This window comes from Hypanus sabinus, chromosome 7 (genome assembly GCF_030144855.1).
Source record: "Hypanus sabinus isolate sHypSab1 chromosome 7, sHypSab1.hap1, whole genome shotgun sequence".
NCBI classification, from domain to species: domain Eukaryota; kingdom Metazoa; phylum Chordata; class Chondrichthyes; order Myliobatiformes; family Dasyatidae; genus Hypanus; species Hypanus sabinus.
In genome coordinates, this window is record NC_082712.1 from 86,091,173 (window position 1) to 86,114,341 (window position 23,169).

At 44.0% G+C, this 23,169-nt stretch overlaps 1 protein-coding gene across 3 annotated transcripts in view; it reads right to left on the reverse strand.

Annotated features, from left to right (window-relative positions):
- LOC132396932 (guanine nucleotide-binding protein G(I)/G(S)/G(T) subunit beta-2) overlaps positions 1 to 23,169 on the reverse strand; it is a 145,637-nt gene that overhangs the window by 82,392 nt on the left and 40,076 nt on the right. Inside the window, exon 2 of one of the 3 annotated variants that reach the window (XM_059975050.1) lies at positions 6,284 to 6,374. The exons of the other annotated variants lie outside the window; for them this stretch is intronic. The gene's annotated coding sequence lies outside the window, so the exon portion shown is untranslated. The remainder of the gene's footprint in view (positions 1 to 6,283; positions 6,375 to 23,169) is intronic. 3 annotated transcript variants of the gene reach the window in all.

Sequence of the window (23,169 nt, forward strand, 5' to 3'; positions counted from 1 at the left end):
TACAATTGGAGTTTATTTTGAGTAACACCCACAAAATATGCTGGAGGAACTCAGCAGGTCTGGCAGCATCTATGGAGGGGTATAAACAATCAACGTCCTGGGGTGAGACCATTCATCAGGACAGTAATTTACCTTTGCTGGACAGTGCTCTGCACAATTTGGCTGACTGCTTATTAAAACTACATGTATTTAGCAAGTGTCTTTTGTGGTGGAAAGCACTGACATTGGACATGACACCTGGTCACATCCAGAATGACAACAAAACTTTACCTAAAGAGGTCAAGTCAAAGTCAAGATTTATTATCAAAGTACATATGTTACTATATACTACCTCGAGATTCATTTTCTTGCAGGCAGTTACAAGAGAAATGGAACATCGTAAACGGCGGATCAGCTGCCAGAGGCTTCTGTACTCAGGCGGGCAATCTCCATCTCTCTCCCTCCATCTATCGTGGGGGAGAGTTTGCTGTCAACACTTATGTTGGAGAACTCCGAATAAAAATGATGCCGCAGACTGTCACATCGTAAGCAGTGAGCTGTTCTGGTTGCCCTTAGTGCCAGGGGAGAGGGAGGGGGAGAGAGCCTGTAACATGTTGAATTGTCCAATAATTAGTATGACTGCAGATCATGGCCTTTCTTAGGGGAGGGGTAGGAGGGAGAGAGAGCTGATGCTTTGCTTTTGGCTGTGTGTGGAAGGGGGGGGTTTTGGGGTTCTAATATTTTATTGTCATTCATTTTTTGGGGTTCTGTTTTCATGGATATCAGCAAAGAGCAAGAATTTCAGGTTGTATACTCTATATTTCCTATATTATTAAATGGAACAATTAAAAATAAAGACATACAGTAGAATTTATGAAAAACTATAAAGATCCTCAAACACTGTGCAGAAGACAAACTATGAAAATAAAAATATACTGAGAACATGAGTTGCAAAGTGTCTTTGAAAGCGAGTCCATAGCTTATGGAATCAGTTCAGAGTTGAAGAGAGTGAAGTTATCCACTTGTCTTCAACTTGTCAAAATGTCTTCGATGACATTTTTTTTAAAACTCAGAGGTTGAGAGAGGGAAGCCCAGGAGATTGGGACTACTGCTCAAGGCACAGCCACTAATGAAGCAGTACGCATCAAGGATAAACACGAGATGGTTCCTCACATATATTCATTGGCTAAGCACTTCTGAGTACCCTGGAGATAAAAGGGCATCATATAAAACTGTTTTATTTTGGATTTCTATGTTTATAAAAGCTCAGACATCCTTTTAGTCCCTAACACTGACAGGCTTTCAGCTAGGTTTTTAAGCTATGTGGAAACTGTTTGAGAGATGAGCTTTCAAGCCTCTTTTCCAGTTGCGAGCTCCAATGTAAAGTGGTAGTTTTGCCTTAAGCAGAGTTTGCATCAACAGCTAGTTCTTTAGAAAAACCTTTCCCTCATCAACTACATGAAAATGTAAAATGGAAGTCAGAACACAGTGGAATGCAGAATTAAAATTCTTCAGAATTTTAAACATTACTTTAAGGAGGACATTGCTTGACATAGCCTCTCCCTCATCCAATTTCTCAGCAGTGGAACTACATGTCAATAATTCCTTAGTATACAGAAAGCAGGAAGAATAATTCCTTTCTATTGGGCTTACTGTAACACAAGGTCAACGCTGGTCAAAGACGCTGGAATCCAAGACTGTGGCTCTCTGCTCTCAAAAGTAGTGGTTAGCAATGAAGGAGGCATCCATCAGGACCGTAGGCAGAATAGCTTTGAGAGGGACAAAACATCAGCCATGATTGAACAACCAAGCAGCCTTGATGAGATGAATGGCCTAATCCTGCACCTCCTGTCTTATGGATGCTACTGGTTTAAGAGCAGTTGGGTCTATCTATAGCTGCTTTGTCTGGAGAAACCAATGGATAGTACCTAGTAAACACACACTAGGTACTCAGCAAGTCAGGCAGCATCTATGGAGGGGAAAGAACAATAGACAATTCAGGCCAAGACGTGTGACTGTGTCTTTGCACATGCATGCTCCTGTGTGTCTATGTGTCTCTTTTTCTAAATTGACCAAAACCACACTGCAGTGATTTTGGTTTCCCAACACAAACTGCTTCACCTACATTCCAAGAGAACACCAGCGGTATTTTTTCTACTTGCCAACCACAGTAAGTGGTTCAGGTGGCTTTAATATTAGTAGTGAGGTGCGAGGAGCAGCAACTTTGCCATTTCTTGTCAGAGTCACGGGACAGGGAAAGGCTTGCTCCTCATATCTCAACCCATTTATTTCAGACGGTGGATAGCATGGTCACAGCACCCAGCGCTTTGCAGTTCAATTCTGCATGCAGTTAATATCAAGGGCATTTCATCAGAATCAGATTTAATATCACCGGCATATGTTGTGAAAGTTGTCGTCTTTGCAGCAACAATACAATGCAAAATAATAAAAAATGTGAATTGCAGGAAGTATATGTACTAAGTAGTTAAATTAAATAACTAGTGCAAGATAGAAATAGTGACGTGGTGTTCACAGTTTCAATGTCCATTCAGAAATCGAATGGCAGAGGGGTAGAAGCTGTTCCTGAATCATTGTGTGTCTTCAAGCTCCTGTACCTCCTTCCTGATGGTAGCAATGAGAACAAGGCAAGATGTGCCTTTCTGAGGCATCGCTCCTTGAAGAGGTCCTCGATACTACGGAAGCTAGTGCCTATGATGGAGCTGAATGAGTTTACAACTCTGCAGATCACTTCAATCCTAGGCAACAAACCACCTCCCCCCCCACCCCCGATACCAGACACTGATGCAGCCAGTTAGAATGCTCTCCGCAGTACATTCAGCCACAGGTCGGCACTTAACTCAATATTAATTATTCAGTACCACCATCTGGGCCATGCCATCTTCTCACAGCTCCCATCGGGCAGGAGGTGCACACCACCAGGTTCAGGAAGAACTACTTCCCTTCATCCATTTGGTCCCTGAACTGACCATCAAAGCCACAATCACTATACTTCAGCAAAACCAAGACCACCTTGTACAAAAAAAAATCAACTGTTTAATTTTAAACACATGATATTCTGCAGATGCTGGAAATTCAAAGTAACATACAAATTTCACAACACATGGCAATTATATTAAACCTGACTGACAAAATGCTGGAGATCAGCAGGTCAGTTACATTTTTATTACTTATTCATTTATTGATGTACAGCACAGAATAGACCCTTGCAGCCCTTCAAGCCATGCCACACAGCAATCCTTGGCTTAATCCCAGCCTAATCACTGGACAATTTACAATGACCAATTAACCTACCGACCGGTACATCTTTGGACTGTCGGAGGAAACCAGAGCACCCAGAGGAAACCCACACAGTCACGGGGAGAATGTACCGGATCACTGGCACTGTAAATCGTTGTGCTAACCACTATGCTATCTTGCCACCCCTATAGAGAGGAATGAACAGTCAACGTTTTGGGCCAAGACCTTTCATCAGGATTGGAACAGGCTGATGCAAGAATAAGGTGGAGGGGGAAGGAGAGAGTCTACAGATGGCAGGTGATAGGTGAGAGCAGGTTAGGGGGAGGCAATGATAATTAAAAGCAGCCAACATGAAAACTATGCATTCACCGTGGTGCTCATTTGATTTTCTAGGTATATCAAAGACACTTGCAAATTTCTATAGGTGTGCAGAGGTTACATCACACACTGGCATGAAAGCTCTAATGCACAGGATCGTAGGGGTTGTAGACTCCATCACGGGCACACCACTGCGTACATCTTCAAGAGGTGGTGCCTCAAGGCACCAACATCCATCATTAAGGACTCTCATCATCCAGGACATGCACTCTTCTCATTGCCATCATGGAGAGGAGGTCCAGGAGCCTGAACACTCACACTTAATGTTTTAGGGACAGCTTTTTCATGTCAACCATAGAGTTCTGAACTCAGGAACACCAGAAGATATTCTGCACATGTTGGAAATCCAGAGTAACACACAAAATGTAAGAACTCAGAAGATCAGACAGTCCTGATGAAGGGTCTTAGCCCAAAACGTCAACTGCTGATATCCAATAATAGTTGCTGAGTGTCTCTAGCATCTTGTTACAGTGCCTTGATATTCCTTTTTCTCCTCTACTCATGCAATTTGTAGACTTTAAGCACTTTACTGCTACAGCAAAACAAATTCACATCACATCAGTGATGAAAAATAAAATTCTGATATTTCCCCTCATCCCACTGTCCGCTCAAATTAAAGTCGAGTTATTGGCGTATGTATCCAAGAAAAGATGTGCTAGCAGGAGGTGGTTTATGAGAATAATTCTGGGAATTAAAGGTTTAATGTATGATAGCTCTGGCCTGTACACTCGGAGTTTAGAAGAACGGATCTCACTGAAACCTACTGAACATTGAAAGGTGGACTTGGAGATGTTTTCAATATTGGGAGAGTCTAGGACTAGAGAGCACAGCCTCAGATTAGAAGGACTTCTGTTTATAACAGAGATGAGTAGGAATTTCTTTAGCTAGATGGTGGTGAATCTTTGGAATTTGTTGCTACAGACAGCTGTGGAGGGCAAGTCATTGGGTATATATTTAAGGCGGAGGTTGCAATGTTCTTGATTAGTCAGAGCATCAAAGGTTACTGGGAAAGGGCAGAAGAATAGGGTTGAGGGGTAAAATAAATCAGCCATGATGGAATAGCAGAGCAGACTCAATGGCCCAAATAGTCTAATTCTTGCGGTCATATAAGTAGCATTTGGAAAAAAACATAAATCAGACAAATCATACACAATTTTCACAAGAACAATTATAATAAAAATAACACTTGCATGAAAATAAAGGAAATCTGAATGAAAGAAATGAAGCGATTATCAGAAGTCAAAGCATCCTTCTTAATTTGATTATTGATTTAGAACAGGGGTTCCAACCTTTTTTTTTAAAAATACATGGACCCCTACCATTAACCAAGGGGTCCGTGAACCCCAGGCTGGGAACCCCTGACTTAGAACAAAGATGTAAACAGCCAAACGGTACTTTCTCCCTACCCAGCCTTCGCATCCACCAGCCTTGCAACCCAGATCCTGACATTCACCCAGGCAGAGATCACCCAGTCATATTCGCTGCTCATGAATAAAATAGCATCTCCAGAGAATTAGATCTACCCTTCCCGATGACTTAAAGTACACTCAAACTGCATGCCAGCTGTATCTCCAGAGGATATGGTCCACGTACTGCCACCTGGGACAGGGGGTTGCCCCAATTAAAGTCCCCAGTAGAGGCCAATTAGCTCCATCTCTGATGGATTCCCCACATGTAGGCTCACAGCACTAATCTGGACTGCCTAGGGATAGCTGGTTTTTGATCTGGAGAGGGCTACTGTTGAGTCTTTCCACAGAGACTCAAATTAAACACCTCAGAAAAAGAAACAAACCCACTGTGATATCAATAGTATGACCTTTGTGTCATGGGAACTGGGAGGGAAGGATAAAGCAAAATTTTAGACATATAAATAACTTGAACAAAATTGGCATAGCATTTAACATCACCCTTCAATCATTTCCACATTCTCTATAGTTTCACCATTTCTCCCTCTGTATAAAACCAGAAAGAAAACCAACTCTTAGGCCCTTAGGTGGGACAAAAGAGACCGACAAACTCCAACAGATGGACAGTAAAATGCATTCAAACTGGTTGCAACATGGCCTGGTGTGGGAAATACAATGCACAAGAATGTAAGCTGCAAAGAGTGGTGGAACTCAGCCAGTTCCAACCCGGGTACAGCTCTCCTCACCAACAAGGGCATCTACAAGAGACAATGTCTCAGGTTGTCAGGGTGGAGACATGTCTCTACTGTAGGTGTAAAGTGCTCTTTCCTTCCACTAGCCTGTGGCTCCCCCATGGGCAAGGTGTAACACCTGCTTAGCCCACCCCCATCCCCTGATCAGGATCATGTGAAGTCATGGGGCAGGTGTGGGTGGTCGTATGAGCAGCTGGTTCATATCACAAGTCCTGGTTATACGACCACTGACGCCAGACAATTTCTGAAGAGTATTGATAGTGGTTGGGGTCACCAGTCTTGTGAAGACACTGCCCAGAAGGAGGCAAAAGCAAACCACTTCTGAAGAAAATTTTGCCAAGGACATGACGGTCAAAACCATGATCACCCACGTTACATGATACTGCCCAGGATGATGTTGTCGTCGTCTCAGGGAGGTGGAATCCACCATCAGGGACCCCCACCATCTGGAGTACCCCTCTTCTCAACGTTGCCATTAGGCAAGAGGTCCAGAAGACTGGAGATCCGCACCTTTTATAAAGCAAGGTATTATCTTCAAACCCATCCCCACTTCCTCAGCAACACACGAACTGCTGGAGGAACTCAGCAGGCCAGGCAGCATCTATGGAAAAAAAGCACAGTCAACGTTTCGGGCCAAAACCCTTCAGCAGGACTGGATGAAAAGAAAGCTGAGGAGTAGATTTAAAGGTGGAGGGAGGGGAGAAGAGAAACACCAGGCGATAGGTGAAACTTAGAGGGGAGGGATGAAGTAAAGAGTTGGGAAGTTGATTGGTGAAAAGAGACAGAAGGCCATGGAAGAAAGGAAAAGGGTGAGGGAAGGGAAGGAGCACCAGAAGGAGGTGATGGGCAGGCAAGATAACATGAGGGGGGGGGAAGGGGATGGGAAATTGTGAAGGGTGGGGAGCAGAGACATTACTGAAAGTTTGAGAAATCAATATTCACTTCCTCAGGACTGAAAAATAAGGGGAAAGAAGCCAGAATGAAAAGGTGGGGGGAGGAGTAGGAGGACAAGCTGGAGGTGACAGGCGAAGGCACGTGGGACACCAAGGGGAGGCGATAGGCAGGCAAGGAGAAGTTTCAGAAAGAGCTTCTTCCCCTCCACTATCAGATTCCTAGATGGCCCATGACTACTATCTTGTAATTCCTTGTTTATTGCATTATTTTTGTAATTTATGGCAATTTTATGTCTTTGCACTGTACTGCTGCCATAAAACAAATTTCACATTAATAAATTTGAAACTGAGGGGAGATCTGATAGAGGTTTATAAGATTATGAGAGGCACAGATAGAGTGGGCAAACAGTATCTTTTTCCCGGGGTAGAAGTGTATACCAGAGGGCATGCATTGAAGGTGAGGGGGGTAGGTTCAAGAGGGATTTGAGGGGCAAGTTTTTTTAAATAAAAAAATAAGAGTGGTGGATGACTGGAATGTGGAGATTCCACAGAGGAGATGTCAGGGGCAAGTTTTTTTTACTCAGAGAGTGGTGAGTGCATGGAATGGGCTGCCGACAACGGTGGTGGAGGCGGATGCGATAAAGTCTTTTAAGAGACTTTTGGATAGGTACATGGAGCTTAGAAAAATATAGGGTTATGGGTAAGCCTAGTAATTTCTAAGGTAGGGACATGTTCAGAACAACTCTGTGGGCCGAAGGATCTGTATTGTGCTGCAGGTTTTCTATGTTTCTATATACAACCCTGAGATTCATTTTCTAGCTTATTAATTAGTTTTGAGGGGATGATGGTATTAAATGCCGAGCTGCAGTCGATAAAGAGCATCCTGATGTGTGTCTCCATTGTCCAGATGTTCCCTACTTAAGTGAAGAGCCAATGAGATGGCATCTGCTGTGGACCTGTTGCACCAGTAGGAAAAATGGAACAGATCCAAGCTGTTTCTCAGGCAGGTGTTAACAAAGTATGTATATGCCACCATATATTACTCAGGGATTCACTTTCCTACTGGCACTCACAGTAGAACAAAGAATCAATGAAAAACTACACACCAAGATTGATAAAACAGCCAATGTGCAAAAGGCAGCTGTACAAAAACAAAAAAAAGACAAGATAATATAGACAAATAAATAAATAATACTGAGGCTGTGAGATGTAGTCCTTGAAAGTGAGTCCATTGGCCGCGGTATCAGTTCAGAGTTGAGGTGAGTGAAGTATTCACACTGGTTCAGGAGCCTGATGGTTGAAGGGTAATAACTGTTCCTGAACCTGGTGATGTCGAATCCAAGACTCATGTAACCTCCTTCCCAATGGCAGCAGCAAGAAGCTAGAAAAGTCTGCTGTTGAGTAAAGATGAATTGAGGAATTCCATTCCCGCCTGGATACTTGCTGAAATCCCTTGCTGGGATAGAGAGGAAACACTGGCTACTTCAAGCCATGACATCCAGCCCATTTGGATACTAGAAGGGAAAGCCCTTCAGCAAGACCCCAGATAAAGAATCTTCAGTCACCAAGTGAAAGAACAGTCATTTCAGCAAGACATCAGAAGCCCGAGAAGTTAACTCTGTTTTTATTCCCAGAGATAAGGCCTGAACTGCTGAGTATTTCCAGCATTTTTTGGCTCTTAAACCATAATTTCAAGTCATAGTGAAGAGGTTCAATTGACCTCAAAATGGTCATTTGACTCTGTGTGTCTTTCAAACTTTAACTGAGTCCCTCTCCCCACCCCCCTGCAGATGTACCATGGAGAGCATTCTAACTGGTTGCATCACCATCTGGTATGAAAGAGTGCTACTGCACAGGTTCAAAATAAGCTGCAGAGAGTTGTAAACTCAGTTAGCTACATCATGGCCACTGGCCTTCGTAGTATCCAGGGCATCTTCAAGGAGTGGCATCCATCATAAAGGACCCCATCACCCTAGACATGCCCTCTTCTCATTGGTACCATCAGGAAGGAGGCACAGAAGCCTGAAGGTGCACACTCAACAATTCAGGAACAGCTTCTTCCCCTAGGCCATCAAATTTCTGGATGGACATTGAACCCATGAACACTACCTCACTACTTTTTTTATTTCTATTTTTTGCACTCCTTAACTATTTAAATTATATACTTACTGTAATTCACGTTTTTCTATTATGTATTGCATTGTACTGCTGCCACAAAGACACCAATTTTCACCATATATGCTGGTGACATTAAACCTGATTCTGATTTTTACCTATGCAATGCTCTGTTTATGCTATGCTGTAGGTATTTCATTAGTAGTAGTTTTCTGTAAGAGCAGTGTGTACCATGCTGGAAAGCATGTTTTGCCTTTGGCTAAGATAAGGACTCATGGTGTCCAACTCAGGAATGCAAGGCAGCTAATCAAGATATGGGAAAGAGCTTTCTGAAGGACAGTAGTCTGGTTTGGGAGTCTTTTTGGCAGGAGCTGTGAGAGGGCAGGAGGGAGGTTGGCTGAGGATGCCATCCCTGTTATACAAGGTGGCTCCGAGGAGGAAGAGCTGATACTCCCATGGGGGAGCCGTTTGCTCGAGATGTATTTCGAGTAACATTTGGAAACGTGGTGTGTGCTTTCATGCAGACCATGTGCCCAGCACGAGTAAAATTAACAACTTCAAAATGAGCTCGAACTGTATGTGCACATTGGGACTGTGTGAACTGTAATGGGCCCTTTTCTCCCCCTCTTCTTTGTCCTAACTGTTCGATAAAGCTGAAATTTGTAAATACATGTCCTTTATAATTTCATTCAGTGTACAATCTGTTATTTCTTGCTGTCAATTGCATATGGGCAGCATTTATGTAGCATTCACTCAAATCGAAGTTTCTTTAATCAGAACCTCACAACTTTCCTGTTTGGTCAAACCTCAAATCATAACAACCCTAGACGCCTATTGTTTATGAAAAGTGGCCTTCTCACTGCTGAGTCCTATGGCCGTTAGTAGGGGCTGGCAACAAGCTGTTTCCATATGAGCCCAGTGAGGGGGCTACACCTATTTAATCAGTGGCCCAAATTCTCATTCCAGCATCTGCAGTTTTACTTCCCTCGTGTGAGAGTCATTACCAAATCTGCTTGCTTCACCATTTTTACTTACATAGATACAACACCATAACAGGCCCTTCCAGCCCAACGGGTCATCCAATTGTGACCAATTAACCTACCATCCTGTTCATCTTTGGAATGTGGGAAGAAACCCACACAAACACGAGAAGAATGTATAAGTTGCTTATAGACAAGCAAGTGGAACTGAACCCAGATCACAGCCATCTCTGCCCCATCAAATATTTCTCTGGTTACTGTATCTCTCTGTAACTCAATTGAATCTCTCTACTTCAGGAAGAATTGTTAAAACAAAAAGTTATCAGTTTACATCTCTCTCTCTAATGCAATGTTTGAGGTCCTCAGCTGGGAGAACATTGAGCAACCATTAGGTACCACAGCTTACCACATATCATGTTCCTGCTCCACCCTTCTAATGAGCAAGACTGCCAGCAACAGCAGAGAAGCTGGTTTAAAAAAAGCACAGCAGTGTATTATAAATGTACACAGAACAGAACCAGGCCCTTCAGCCCATCTGTTCCATATCAACCAAAGCTCTATTTCCCCTAACTGGCACGTATCCCTCGTTTCCAATCCATGAACCTGTCTAAGTGGCTTTTAAATGTTGTTAATGTATTTGCTTTAACCACTTCCTCTGGCAGCTCGTTCCATATACTGATGGTGCCAGAGGGTGACTTCTTCCAGTTCATCTGCAAAACAGTTTAAATTATTCACTTTAATCCCTCTTCTTTCCATTTTCAAGGTGGCTGGGGTGCAGTTGGAGTCCATGACACATAGCTGCAGTTCTTCATGTCAATGGCTTCCTGTTCTGAGAGCTCGTCAAGCAGCCTGGCATTTTCAATTATCTCCAGGATGGCCTGGAAGACGAGCTGCTTCAGGATGCAGCCCTGTGGATGATGTGATTCCTCGCCGATGTCTCCAACTGAAATGTCGCCTGAGAATGGAGCATTGAGACAGAAGTGTACGTTGCAGACTGTCACATCGAAACAGCGAGCTGCTAACCTGCCCTGTCGCTGTGGCAGGAGTGATACCTCTCTTCCCCTCATTAGGGAGAGAGAGAAAGAACCCATGACTTGTTGAAGTGTTAGGATAAACAGTGTTTTTTAATGGACTCTAGATAATGGTCTCTTTGGGGCTTTTCTATTGCTTACATGGTGGGTGGTGGGGGCTCATGCTTTTGCTGAAGTAGGTATGGGAGGGAGAGAGCAGATGCTTTCCTGCTGCTTGTGTGTGTGTGGGGGGGGGGTAGGGCTTTGGGGTTTTAAAGTTTTTCCATCATTCATTGTTTGGGATTTTTCCTTCTGTTTCATGGAGGTCTGTGAAGAGCAAGAATTTCAGGATGCATACTATAAATATTCTCTAAAAAGACTGGCACAATCACTATGATTTTATTCAGTTCTACAGGATCATGCCTCATTCTCCTATGCTTCAATAAAAGCCATCCCAACTTGCTCAAACTCTCTTCATAACTCAGTCCCTCAAGTCCCGAGAACAACATCGTTAATCTCCACTGCACTCTCTCCAGCTTAATGGCATACTTCCTGCAGCAGGGCAACCAACATTGAACAGATCGCACCTGTATACTGATGATTAAGCTGTAAAAGGTTAAAACCCTATATAACACATCGAGGAACACAATGTTAATGAAAATTACAGGAACAATGAGTCTGTTATATGAGGAATGGAAAAAGGAACAATTTGATCTGCCGTAGACATTTACACGTAGTTGGAATTATGACACACAACCAAAATAAATATTCAACAATTCTAAAGAACAAAAGATTATATAAACACGGGTAACCACAAGAGATTCCGCAGATGCGGGAAATTCAGAGTAACACAACCACACAATGCTGGAGGAACTCAGCAGGTCAGACAGCATCTATGACAGGGGTTCCCAACCGTGGTACACAGACCACTTGCTTGGCCTATGGCATAATAGGAGGGTTGAGAACCCCTACTCTGGAGTTTACAGAGGATGGTGTGAAAAACAAAAATATCCAGCAAGCAGCAGTCTGTGGATGAAAATGCCTTGAGAATGAGCAAGGTCAGAGGAGAATGGCCAGCTTAGTTCAAAGTGCCAGGAAGGCAATAGTAACTCAAGTAACCACATATTACAACAGTGGTGTCCAGAAGAGCATCTCTGGACGTACATGTCAAGCCGTGCAGTGGATGGGCGACATAAGACCACAAACATACACCAGTGCACATTGACTGCAGTGGAAGGAGCAGAACATCCAGGATAGGCACAATGGCTGACAACATAACACTGTGCTATAGGGAAGATGTCCTGAAGCTGGGAAGAGTGCAGAGGAGATTCATGGCGATGTTACCTAGGCCTACAGGAAATATGTAAATAAGGTTGAAAGAGTACAGAGAAAATATAAGACGCTGCCGAATCCGGAGGACCCAAGTTAAAAGTTAAGATTGAATAGATTAGGACTTTATTCCTTAGCACACAGAAGATTGAGGGGAAATTTGATAAGAGATATACAAAATTAAAAGAGGTATAATTAGGGTAAATGCAAACAGGCTTTTGCCACCGAGGTTGGGTGGGACAACCAGAGGTCGTGGGTTAGGAGCACAAGATGAAATGTTTGAGGGGAGACTTCTCACTCAGAAGGTTGAGAGTGTGGAATGAGCTGCAGCATGCGAGCTCAGTTTCAACATTTAAGCAAAGTTTGGATAGGTACATGGATGGTAGGGCTATGGTCTGGGTGTAGGTCAATGGGAGTAAACTGTTTAAATATTTTCAGCAAAGATGAGATGGGACAAAGAGCCTGTTACTGTGCTTACTTTTCTGTGACTATACCCTAAGGGCCTGAGTTACTGAGAGAGAGTAGATTGCGACAGTTTTCACTGAAGTATAGGAGAATATCTTCTCCCCCAGGGTTGGGGAATTAAGAAGAGGATGTAAGGTGAGAAGAGATTTAATGGGAACCCAGTGAACAATGATTCCATGCAAGAGGACGATCAGTATATGGAATGAGCTGCCAAAGGAACAGTGTTCAGACACTGATAAAATGTCTACATTCTGCCAGAACTGTGTGTCTGTTAAACTGCCAGTGGGTTCTGCTTCATGATGACAAAGAACAGGGCCAGAGGAGGGAGACTGATTAATAATGCAAGTGAGGTTGTTTTTGTCGTGGGTTCACACCGGCAAGAAATTGAACGCGATCAACCCAATGCGCCAAGTCCTCGACGTCAGAGAAGACTTTCATCTTACTTCGAGGGATAAACAACCTCGCCTTAACTGAAGCTACCCAGGGCCCTGTAACAAAGTTGAGACAGAGATAGAGAGTCTCTTCAGAGGAACACAACATCCAGGATTTAGAGGAAGTGAAACAGAAGACGTTAAATTTTCCATTTAAACTGTGGATAAAAATATCCAGCGTCACACGGTGGAGGCCCTTAGACAGGCCAGTGAATGTGCAGGGTGTGGAGTGAAAGGGACATTATGTAGGTAGAAGGGTTTACTTTAATTAGATCTCATTAACTTAATGAGCTCAGCACAACATTGTGGGCTGAAGGCCTGCTCCTGTACTGCTTTAAGTTGTATGAATATCAAGTTCATTGTCATTTAACTATATACATGTATACCATCAAAAGAGGGAATGTTTCTCCGAACCAGGTGGTAAACACGTAACACACAATAACTTAGAAAAGTAAGTAAGCCTACAGATGAATTACACATAAACAAATAAAGTGCGTAAATTAAATAGTCAGGTACAAAACAGATTAACCTGAGACACTTCAAATGCGATGCAGCAGGGAGTTCAGGAGTCTAACGGCCTGAGGGAAAAAGCTATTTCCCATACTGATCTTTCTGGTTTTTAAATACATCGGAGTCTTCTGCCTGATGGAAGAAAGTCAAAGAGGATGCAGGATGGATAGGTAGGGTCTTTGATAATACATACGCAGTATTCCTGATAAACATCCCAAATGGACGGCAGGGAGACCCTTATGATCCTCTCAGCCACACTCACAATCATACTTCCAATGCTCGGCTGCTCCCACACCAGATGGAGATGCAACTTTCATTAACCCACTGCCCCACACAACTCTGGGATTGTGGGAAGAAACCGGGGCACCAGGGGAAGCTACCCAGGGAGAAAGCGAGCAAACTCCGTACAGACTTCATTTAAGGTCAGGATCGAACCCAGGTCGCTGGTGCTACAAGGCAGTAACACTACTTGCTACACTACTGTGCAGGCCTTCTGCAATCTGGTGGGATCATGCAGCACTTCATGTCAAACCTCACTGATGTAGCTTATATCAGAAATGTAAAGCACAGGCTATTCAATCCATCTTGCCTATGTAAGCCATTAGAAAAACATTACCCAAATCACACTTACCATCTCAGTTCTCAGACTTGCTGATCAAAGGCGCAAAAGTGTTGTCACTTCCTTAGGTGGTTAACAAGGTCTGGCTTGTTACTGAACACTCCAATGAACTTCTACAGATGTACTGTTGAAAGTATCCTGACTTGTTGCATCATGGTCTGGTATAGTAATTAAAATGCCCAGGAACACAAGAAGCTGCAGAAAATGGTGGACTCGCATGAAAGGCACATCCCTCCCTACCATCAGTAGTATCTACCTCCAGAAGGCAAGACCCAAAGACTCCCACCAACTGGGCCAAGCCATTTTCTCACAACTACCATCAGGCAGGAGGTACAGAATCCTAAAGTCCCACACCACCATGTTCAAGAACAGCTACTTCCCTTCAGCTATTCAGTTCTTGAACCTATCGACACAACCCTAATCAGTACAGTTTACTGACACTTCGATCACTTTGCACTTAAAAGTGACTTTTCTTCCCCCTAATTCTGTTCTTTATGGTAAAAATTATGTATAATGTTTTTCTTGTGAGTGCAGTCTGTAGACTCTGCATCATGCAGAGGTCCACGTATGTACAGGTGCAATGAAAAATGTACTTGCAGCAGCATCACAGGCACAGAGCATCATTTACCAGAGGGAAAAAAAACACGAGTTGTACTCAATTTTGACAAAGAGGAACATAATTTGAACGAAAAAGATGTCTCTATCAGTGCAAAATTATCATAGGGTCTACAAACTATAGTAAGTTAGACTTGTACTGGTTGGTTCAAGAAAAGCATGGTTGAAGGGAAGTACCTGTTCTTGAACCTGGTGGTGTGGGACTTCAGCCTGCAATGCTGCTGCAAGATTTTAAATTGGTGAGACCCAACATAGGGATACCACCAGAAAAAGAGGGACCTCCCAGTGGCCACCCATTTTAATTCCACTTCCCATTCCCATACGTCAGTCCAAGGCCTCCTCTACTGCCATGATGAGGCCACACTCAGGTTGGAGGAGCAACACCTTATATTCCATCTCAGTAGCATCCAACCTGAGGGCATGAACATTGATTTCTCGGACTTCTGATAACTGCCCCCTCATTCTCATTTCCCTCTCTCACCTCACCTCCTTACCTGCCCCATCACCTTCCTCTGGTAGTGCTCCTCTTTCCCTTTCTTCCATGGTCTTCTATTCTCCCCTATCAGATTTCCCCTTCTCCAGCCCTTTATCTCTTTTACCAATCAACTTCCCAGCTCCAACCCCTCCCCTCCCAATTTCACCTATCACCTATCAGTTTGTACTTCTTCCTCCCTCCCCACCACCCCACCTTCTTACACTGACCTCTTTCTTTCCTGTCCTGATTAAGGATCTCGGCCCAAACTGTCAACCCTTTACTCTTTTCCATAGGAGCTGCCTGGCCTGCTGAGTTCCTGCAGCATTTTGTGTGTGTTGCAGCAAGTTTTTCATTGCACCTGTGTAGACATGTACATATGCATATGACAATGAATTAAATTTAAATTGTTAAATTATATTTAGTCTTTAAAAAGCACGGAAAGTTTTAGAACAATAGCCCTTGTTTTCCTTCCTTCATTCACAGGAACTGGAAGTTATTGTCCAGCTCAAGCATTCTCCATGGCAAACTCATTCCAAACTACACCTGGTCACAATACATGACACAAGACAGATGCTGGAATCTGCAGCAACAGACAAGATGCTGAAGGAACTCAGTATAGATAAAGGCTCTCAAGCCAAAATGTTGGCCATCTCCGTACATGCTGCCTAACCAGCTCTCCAGCATTTTGTGTTGATCACAATACAACACCAGTTTTGGTTGGATTTAGACTAAATCTGTCCAGAAACACTAGAATGACAGGATTCACTTGTCTAAACTGGGGATTAAGACATAAGACATAGGAGCAGAATCAGACCATTAGGCCCATCGAGATTGTTCCATCATTTCATCATGGCTGATCCATTTCCCTCTCAACCCCATAACCTTTCATGTCTTGACTGATCAAGAGCCTATCAACCTCTGCCTTAAATGCACCCAGTGACCTGGCCTCCAAGGCCACCTGCAGCAACAGATTCCACATACTCACCAGCCTTTGGCTGAAGAAATTCCTCTTCTTCTCTGTTCTAAATGTCTCTCTATTTTGAGGCTGTGCCCTCTGGTCTGGGAGGGTTGGCCACAACCCTCACTCCTGTCTGATCATAATTGTTCCTTGCAGAATGGTGTGGGTGTGGGCACTGTTTCTGAGCCTGGGTCAAGGGCAAAGCCAGTGATACAACGAGACAACGACAACATTCAGGTGAGAAGCAGGGTTTCAAAAGGAAAGATCTGAGCCACCATATTCTGTATTTCACACTGCAACACTGCTCTAATTCCCTTCTCCTTTATCCATATTCATCTCCCGTCAGCTACAATTACAATCCCTACACCACACCTTTCTATACCCCTCACTCACTATTGGTCTCAACCACATTTCCTTCCCACCCAACCTCCTCAACCCCCTAAGTAAAGATTTTTTAAAAATTAGCTTTACGAGTCACATGTACATTGAAACATTGAACCATGCAGTGAAGTGTGTCATTTGCATCAATGACTAGCACAACGATGTACTGGGGGCAGCTCACAAGTGTGGCCACACTTCTGGCACCAACACAGCTTGTCCACAACTTACCACCCTAACCAGTCCGCCTTTGGGATGTGGGGGAAACCAGAGTACCCGGAGGAATCCCACACGGTCACGGAGAGAGCGTACAAACTCCTCACAGGCAGCAGGAGAAACTGAATCTGGGTCACTGGCACTGTAATAACATTAAGCTAACCGCTATGTTACTGTGCTGTATTGGTTTATTGTGCTAATGCGTCACAGGTACAGTCAAAAACAGCGTTTTGCATGCCAGCCTTACAAATCATGTCATCACATCAGTGCATCGAGGTAGTTCAAGGGTAAAGCAATAACAGCATGCATAATGTGTTACAGTGACGGAGGAAGTGCAGTGCAGGAAGACAGCAAGGTGTAAGGCCTTAACCAGGTATACTACAAGTCCAACTTAATGTTCAATAAACCTTGAGCTTGGTGGTATGCTTTGCATTTTATATCTTCTACCAGATAGCAGAGGGGAGAAGAGAAGAGGGAATCCTATGGCTATCATAAACACAAGAGAGTCTACAGACAGATGCTGGAAATCCAGAGCAACACACACAAAATACTGAAGAAACTCAGGTCAGGCAGCATCTATGGAAAATAGTAAACAGTCAATGTTTCGGGCCGAGAACCTTTATCAGGACTGGAAAGGAAGGGGAAGGAAGCCAGAATGAAAAGGTGGGGTGGGGAAGGTGACAGGAGAAGCCAGGTCAGTGGGAAAACTGAAGGGCTGGGGAGGAAGGTATCTGACAGGAGAGGAGAGTGGACCATAGGGGAAAGGGAAGGAGGAAGGCAACCAGGGGCAGTGACAGGCAGGTGAGGAGAAGAGGCAAGAGGCCAGAATGGGGAGGAAAAGGGAAGGGGACGAAATTTTTTTTACCAGAACAAGAAATCGATTTTCAGGTCATCAGGTCGGAGGCCACCTGGATGGAATATGAGCTGTTGTTCATCCAACCTGAGAGTGGCCTCATCGTGGCAAAAGAGGAGCTCATGGACCAATACGTCAGAACAGGACTGGGATTAGTAATTAAAATGGTTGGCCATGGGGAAATTCCACTTTTGGCGGATGGAATGGAGGTGCTCAAATATGCTGAGAATAAATTGAGATTATCATATGATAACCTCCACTCATTTCTTCACATTCCACCAGTCCCAAGGGGCAATTTATAGAGGCTAATTAACTTATTGGGGTGGTGGGGTGAAGATACATCTCTACCAAAGGAGGTGCAATGTGCTCCTTCCCTCTGCTACCCTGCAGGTCACCATTGGACAGGGCGCAGCACCTCTTACACTCTCCCCCCCCACCCCCCGATCAGCGTCACATGAAGCCATGGCAACAGATGGTAGATGGTCATACAAGCAGTCCTGGTAATGTGACCACTGATGCAGTATACAATCTCTGAAGAGCACTGATAACGGCTGGGGTCATCAGTCTTGTAAAGACACTGCCCAGAAGGCAAAGGCAAACCACTTCTGTAGAAAAATTTGCAGAGAACAATCCTGGTCATGGAAAGACCAAGATCGCCCACTTCAAACAACAAAGCACATAATGATGATGATGATGTGGTCACCCTCACTCTCGCATTTATGCTCCATTATTTTACATCTCTATATGATTACCCTTCGTAATCCAATGAGCAAATGAGAAAATGTCCCAATCTGCTCAACTTCTCTCCATAACTCAGTCCAAGCATCATCTTTGTAAATCGGTGAGCAGAGTCCAAGTGTGACTGAAATTGAAAACGATGTTTACTCAACACAACTGTATACCGGTGATTAAGCTATAAGGAGGAGATTCGCAGAAGGCCTCGGCCCTCTCTTCTTCCCCGCCCCCCCCCCACCTCAATTCCTGATGAAGGGTCTAGGCCCAAAACGTTGGCTACTCTTTTCTCACAAATGCTGCCTAGCCTGCTGAGTTCTTCCAGCGTTGTGTACGCATTCTACAGAGTGAAGCACCCTCTACACTGTCCCCACACACACTCCTCTGGTCAGACAGTGTTCCAAAAACTCCAGCATTTTGTGTGTTATTCAACAAGAACCTGTTTTTCATTCCTTGCCAAATCCTCCAGCCCCTTTATACACAAAAATCTATCAGCCTCAGGCTCGATGACTGAGCCTCCCTATGGGAGGAGGAAGCTCGACCACAGTCAGAGCACAGCAACAGGCCTTTCAGCCCAACTGATCCATACTGACCAATATCCCCATCAATGCTAGTTCCACTTGCCAGCATTTGGCCCACATCCCTCTGAACCTTTCCAATCCATGTCCAAACGTCTTTTAAATTTTATTGTACCTGCCTCAACCATTATTGTACCTTCAGCAGCATGCCCCACAACTAATCGCCATGTGAAAAAGTTGCCCCTCAGTTTCCTATTAAATCGCAACCCTCTCAATCTGCTCTGGATTCCCCAACCCTGAGAAGACTGTGTGCATTCACCCTTCTTCCAAGAGGGCCACAACCTTGTCGTCAGGTTTGGAGGCTCATGTGCCTCAATGATACAAACAGCTATGTTGGCTGGAGTCAGGGTGTGTGCCTTGGCTCTTGGTAGGGTCACCACTGCCAACGAGGTCAAAGGGTAGAGGCCAGAGTAAAGGTGGTCCACCAGAACTCCAGGTATGGGGGTTCAGCTCAAGGCTAACAACCATGACTGGTAAAACAAAACTGTTACAGAATCAGCAGTGAAAGATCATTCTATACGGAGAGAGATAGAGGACCTTAACTGCTGCCCCAAATGCAAATGGTGTAACAAGCAGTAAAACATTCACCCTATCCATGCCACTGATCATTTTATACATCTCCATAACATCTCCAACACCGATGAAAAAAGTCTGAGCCTGTGCAGCCTCTCTCCATAATAAAGTCCCTTCCAGTTCCAACAACATCCTTGGAAATGTCTTCTGCATTCTTTCCATTTTAATGGTATCTCTCCTATAGCAGGGCATTCCAAACTGATCACAATGTTTACTGAACACAATTTAAGACTAAGGTTAGATTTATTTATCATATGTACATCAAAATATACAGTGAAATGTGTTGTTTGCATCATTGTCTTGTCTACGTGCCAAGGGCAGCCCACAAGGCTCCCCACACTACTGGTGCCAACATAGCATGCCCACAACTTATTAACCCTAATTTATCTGTATTTCTTTGGAAAATGGGAGGAAACCCACATAGTTGCAGGGAGAAGTACCAGCTCCTTACAAACAACGGTGGGTGGGTGGGTGCATGTGCATGTGCATGTGTAAGTCATCAAACAGCACGTTTCTCCGGACTAGGGTACAAAGCTCAGAAGTACATTTCACAGTCAATGACTTATGAAAGCAAAGATAAAATCTAGAAATAAATTACATATCAATGAAATACATAAATTAAACACTGCCAAGTTTAGAACAGATTAACCGGTGACACTTCAAATCTGATGCACAAATTCAGAAGCCTAATAGCCTGAGGGAAGAAACTGTTTCCCACCCTGACCGTTCTTGTCTCGATTCATCCAACTCTCTTCCTTGATGAAAGGAAGTCAAAGAGGGTGCTGGGTGGATGGATGCAGACCTTGATAACACTAAGGGCCCTGCGTGTGCAGCACTCCCGATAAATGTCCCTGATAGATGACAGGGAGACCCCCGTGATTCTCTCAGTCCTTTGTAAGGACTTCCGATCTGACACTTTGTGGCTCCCATACCAGATGGAGATGCCATTCTTCAGGACTTCAGGATGTTCTCAATGGTGCTTCCCTCTCCTCCCAAATGAACAAATTCCTTCATTTCAGGTTCTTGAGTTAGAGGATTCCACCTCTCAGAGCCCACCCTACTCGACTCTCAAAGAAGTTGGCACACTTCAATGAGATCTCCTCCCATTCTGACATATAAATATGAGAATACAATGCAGTTTTTATGCAGACTATGGAACAGAAATATGACTTTAAAAAGCAGCTTCCTGTGCTAAAAATGGCTATTGTGGTCCAGCTAACAATAATAAATGACCACAAATCTAGAGCTCATTCAGCAAGTTATATAAAGAAGAAAGCCACATTTGCGAGAGATTTCAGGTGACAGGAAGTCAGGGAAGATCCCTCACATGCAGAGACGGAAGCTCGACCCTCGGTGAAGCAACAATGGTCCACACCATAATCTATGTTTCATGGGAGTGCAGTGCGTTGTTCATTAATAGAACCACCGCACAATTCCACGCCCTTGCATGTTCTGCTTAAACACATTCCCAACAGAAACTCAATGCATTAGCTTAATAAAGCCATTATTACACTGGCTTCTTAGGACAAACAAAGTAACATAAATGCAAATGATCTGAGCCATTGGTCAGGTTCACAGAGTTATGCAGCATAGAAACAGGCCCTTCGGTCCAACTGATCCATGCCGACCACAATGTCCCATCCAAGCCAGTCTCATTTTTGCCAGCATTTAACTAAGGCCACAAGATATAGGAGCAAAATTAAGCCATTTGAGTCTGTTCTGCTACTTCACCATAGAAGATCCGTTTACCTCTCAGCACCAGTCTCCCGCCTTCTCCCCATATCCCTTCATGCCCTGACTAATCAGGCATCTGTCAATCTCTTACCCTAAATACACCCAATGACTTGGCCTCGACAGCCGCCTGTGGCAACAAATTCCACAGATTCACCACCCTCTGGCTAAAGAAATTTCTCATCTCCATTCTAAATGTTCATCCCTCTGTTCTGAAGTTATGTCGCCTGGTTCTAGACTCCCCCACCATAGGAAACATCCTCTCCACGTCCTATTCAACGTTTGATAGGTTTCAATGAGATCCCCCTCATTCTTCTGAACTCTGGAGCGTAGAGGCCCAGACCCACCAAATACAAGACTCATATCCGCCCCAGCCTTTCCTCTCCACCTACCTGTCCAGGTGTATTTTTAAAAGATGCTATTGTGCCAGACTTAACAATTTCCTCTAACAGTGCATTCCCCATACATCTGTTAAAAAAAAGTTTGTCACGTCACTTTTAAGCCTCTTCATTCTCACCTTAAACCTCTCATCTAGTTCTTCACACAAAATGCCAGAGGAACTTGGCATCATCCATGGAGCAGAATGGTGAAGTTCTGACGGGGGGGAAGAGAAGGAGAAGCAGCACTGACTTCAACATGGATGCCGCACCTCACCACCTCTGACACTCCAGCAGGGTGCCCGGCTCTAACACTTACTCCTGGGCAAGCAACACGGCAGCTGGAGGCCCAGTCCTCACTATGACCAAGACCACGCAGCTCCCTCATCATTAACAAATAAACACGTGAATCAGACTTGCCACCAACGTCCAACGGGGACTTGCAACCACAAGAAAAGTGACAAAGATAATCAGTCGCTGTTCGACTGCACATCTCCTTTGTGCCCCAACACCTGTCCATTTCAGGCAGAATCAAGGTCCAACTCCACACCAAGTCCAGCTCCTTCAGTTTCTGCAACGGGTAACTCTACTTCTTAATGTCTAGCAGGGTCTTGCAATTGTAAAAAACTTTAAAAAAAAAGACAACAACATCTTTGGTTGATCTTGTCGAAGCTGCTGCATCTGAGCATGCTGCCATCCTCCCAGAAGTGTGCGCTGCTCTGGATTTCTATCATCTGCAGAATCTCATGTCCTTCTTGCTCTCCATTGCCCAACCCTGGGAACAAGACTGAGTGAAACTGTCTATGATTTTAGAGCAAAATTAGGTCACTCAGCCCATTAAGTCTGCTCTACCATTTAATATCGACTGATCTATTATCTCTCTCAACCCCATTCTCCTGCTTTTACTAATCAAAGACCTATGAACTTCCGCTTTAAATATATTCAAAAGACTTGGCTCCCACAGCCGTTTGTGACAAGGAATTCCAGATTCACTACCATCTGGTTAAAGAAATTCCTCCTCATTTCTGTTTTAAATGGAAGTTCCTGCATCTGGTCCTAGACTCTCCCAGCTCCACTTCATCCTTTCAAAATTCAATAGGTTTCAATGAGATCTCCCTTCATTCTTCTTAATTCCAGCAAGTACAAGCCCAGCGCCATCAAATGCTCCAATTATGTTAACCCTTTCGTTCCCGAGATCATTCTCATAAATCTCCTTTGGAACCTGTCCAACGCCAGCATATCCTTCACCTCTCAGTCTTCTGCATCCTTGCCTATACAACCTCTCCTTATGACTCAATGCCCCTTGCCCAGGCAACATCCTGGTAAATATTTTCCGCTCTCTTTCTTCACTCCCTTATTTTAAAACTCCCCCATTTCCAAATCAATCTCTAACTTTCACCCCTCCACAACTCTCCACTTTGCACAACAGAACCAGTTTTATTATCACTGACAGATGCCACAGAAGTTGTTGTTCTGAAGCAGCAATACAGTGCAATACATATTATATACCTGTTTGTCCATTATGTGCTGTGGCATATGATGTGGGTGATAATAGTCT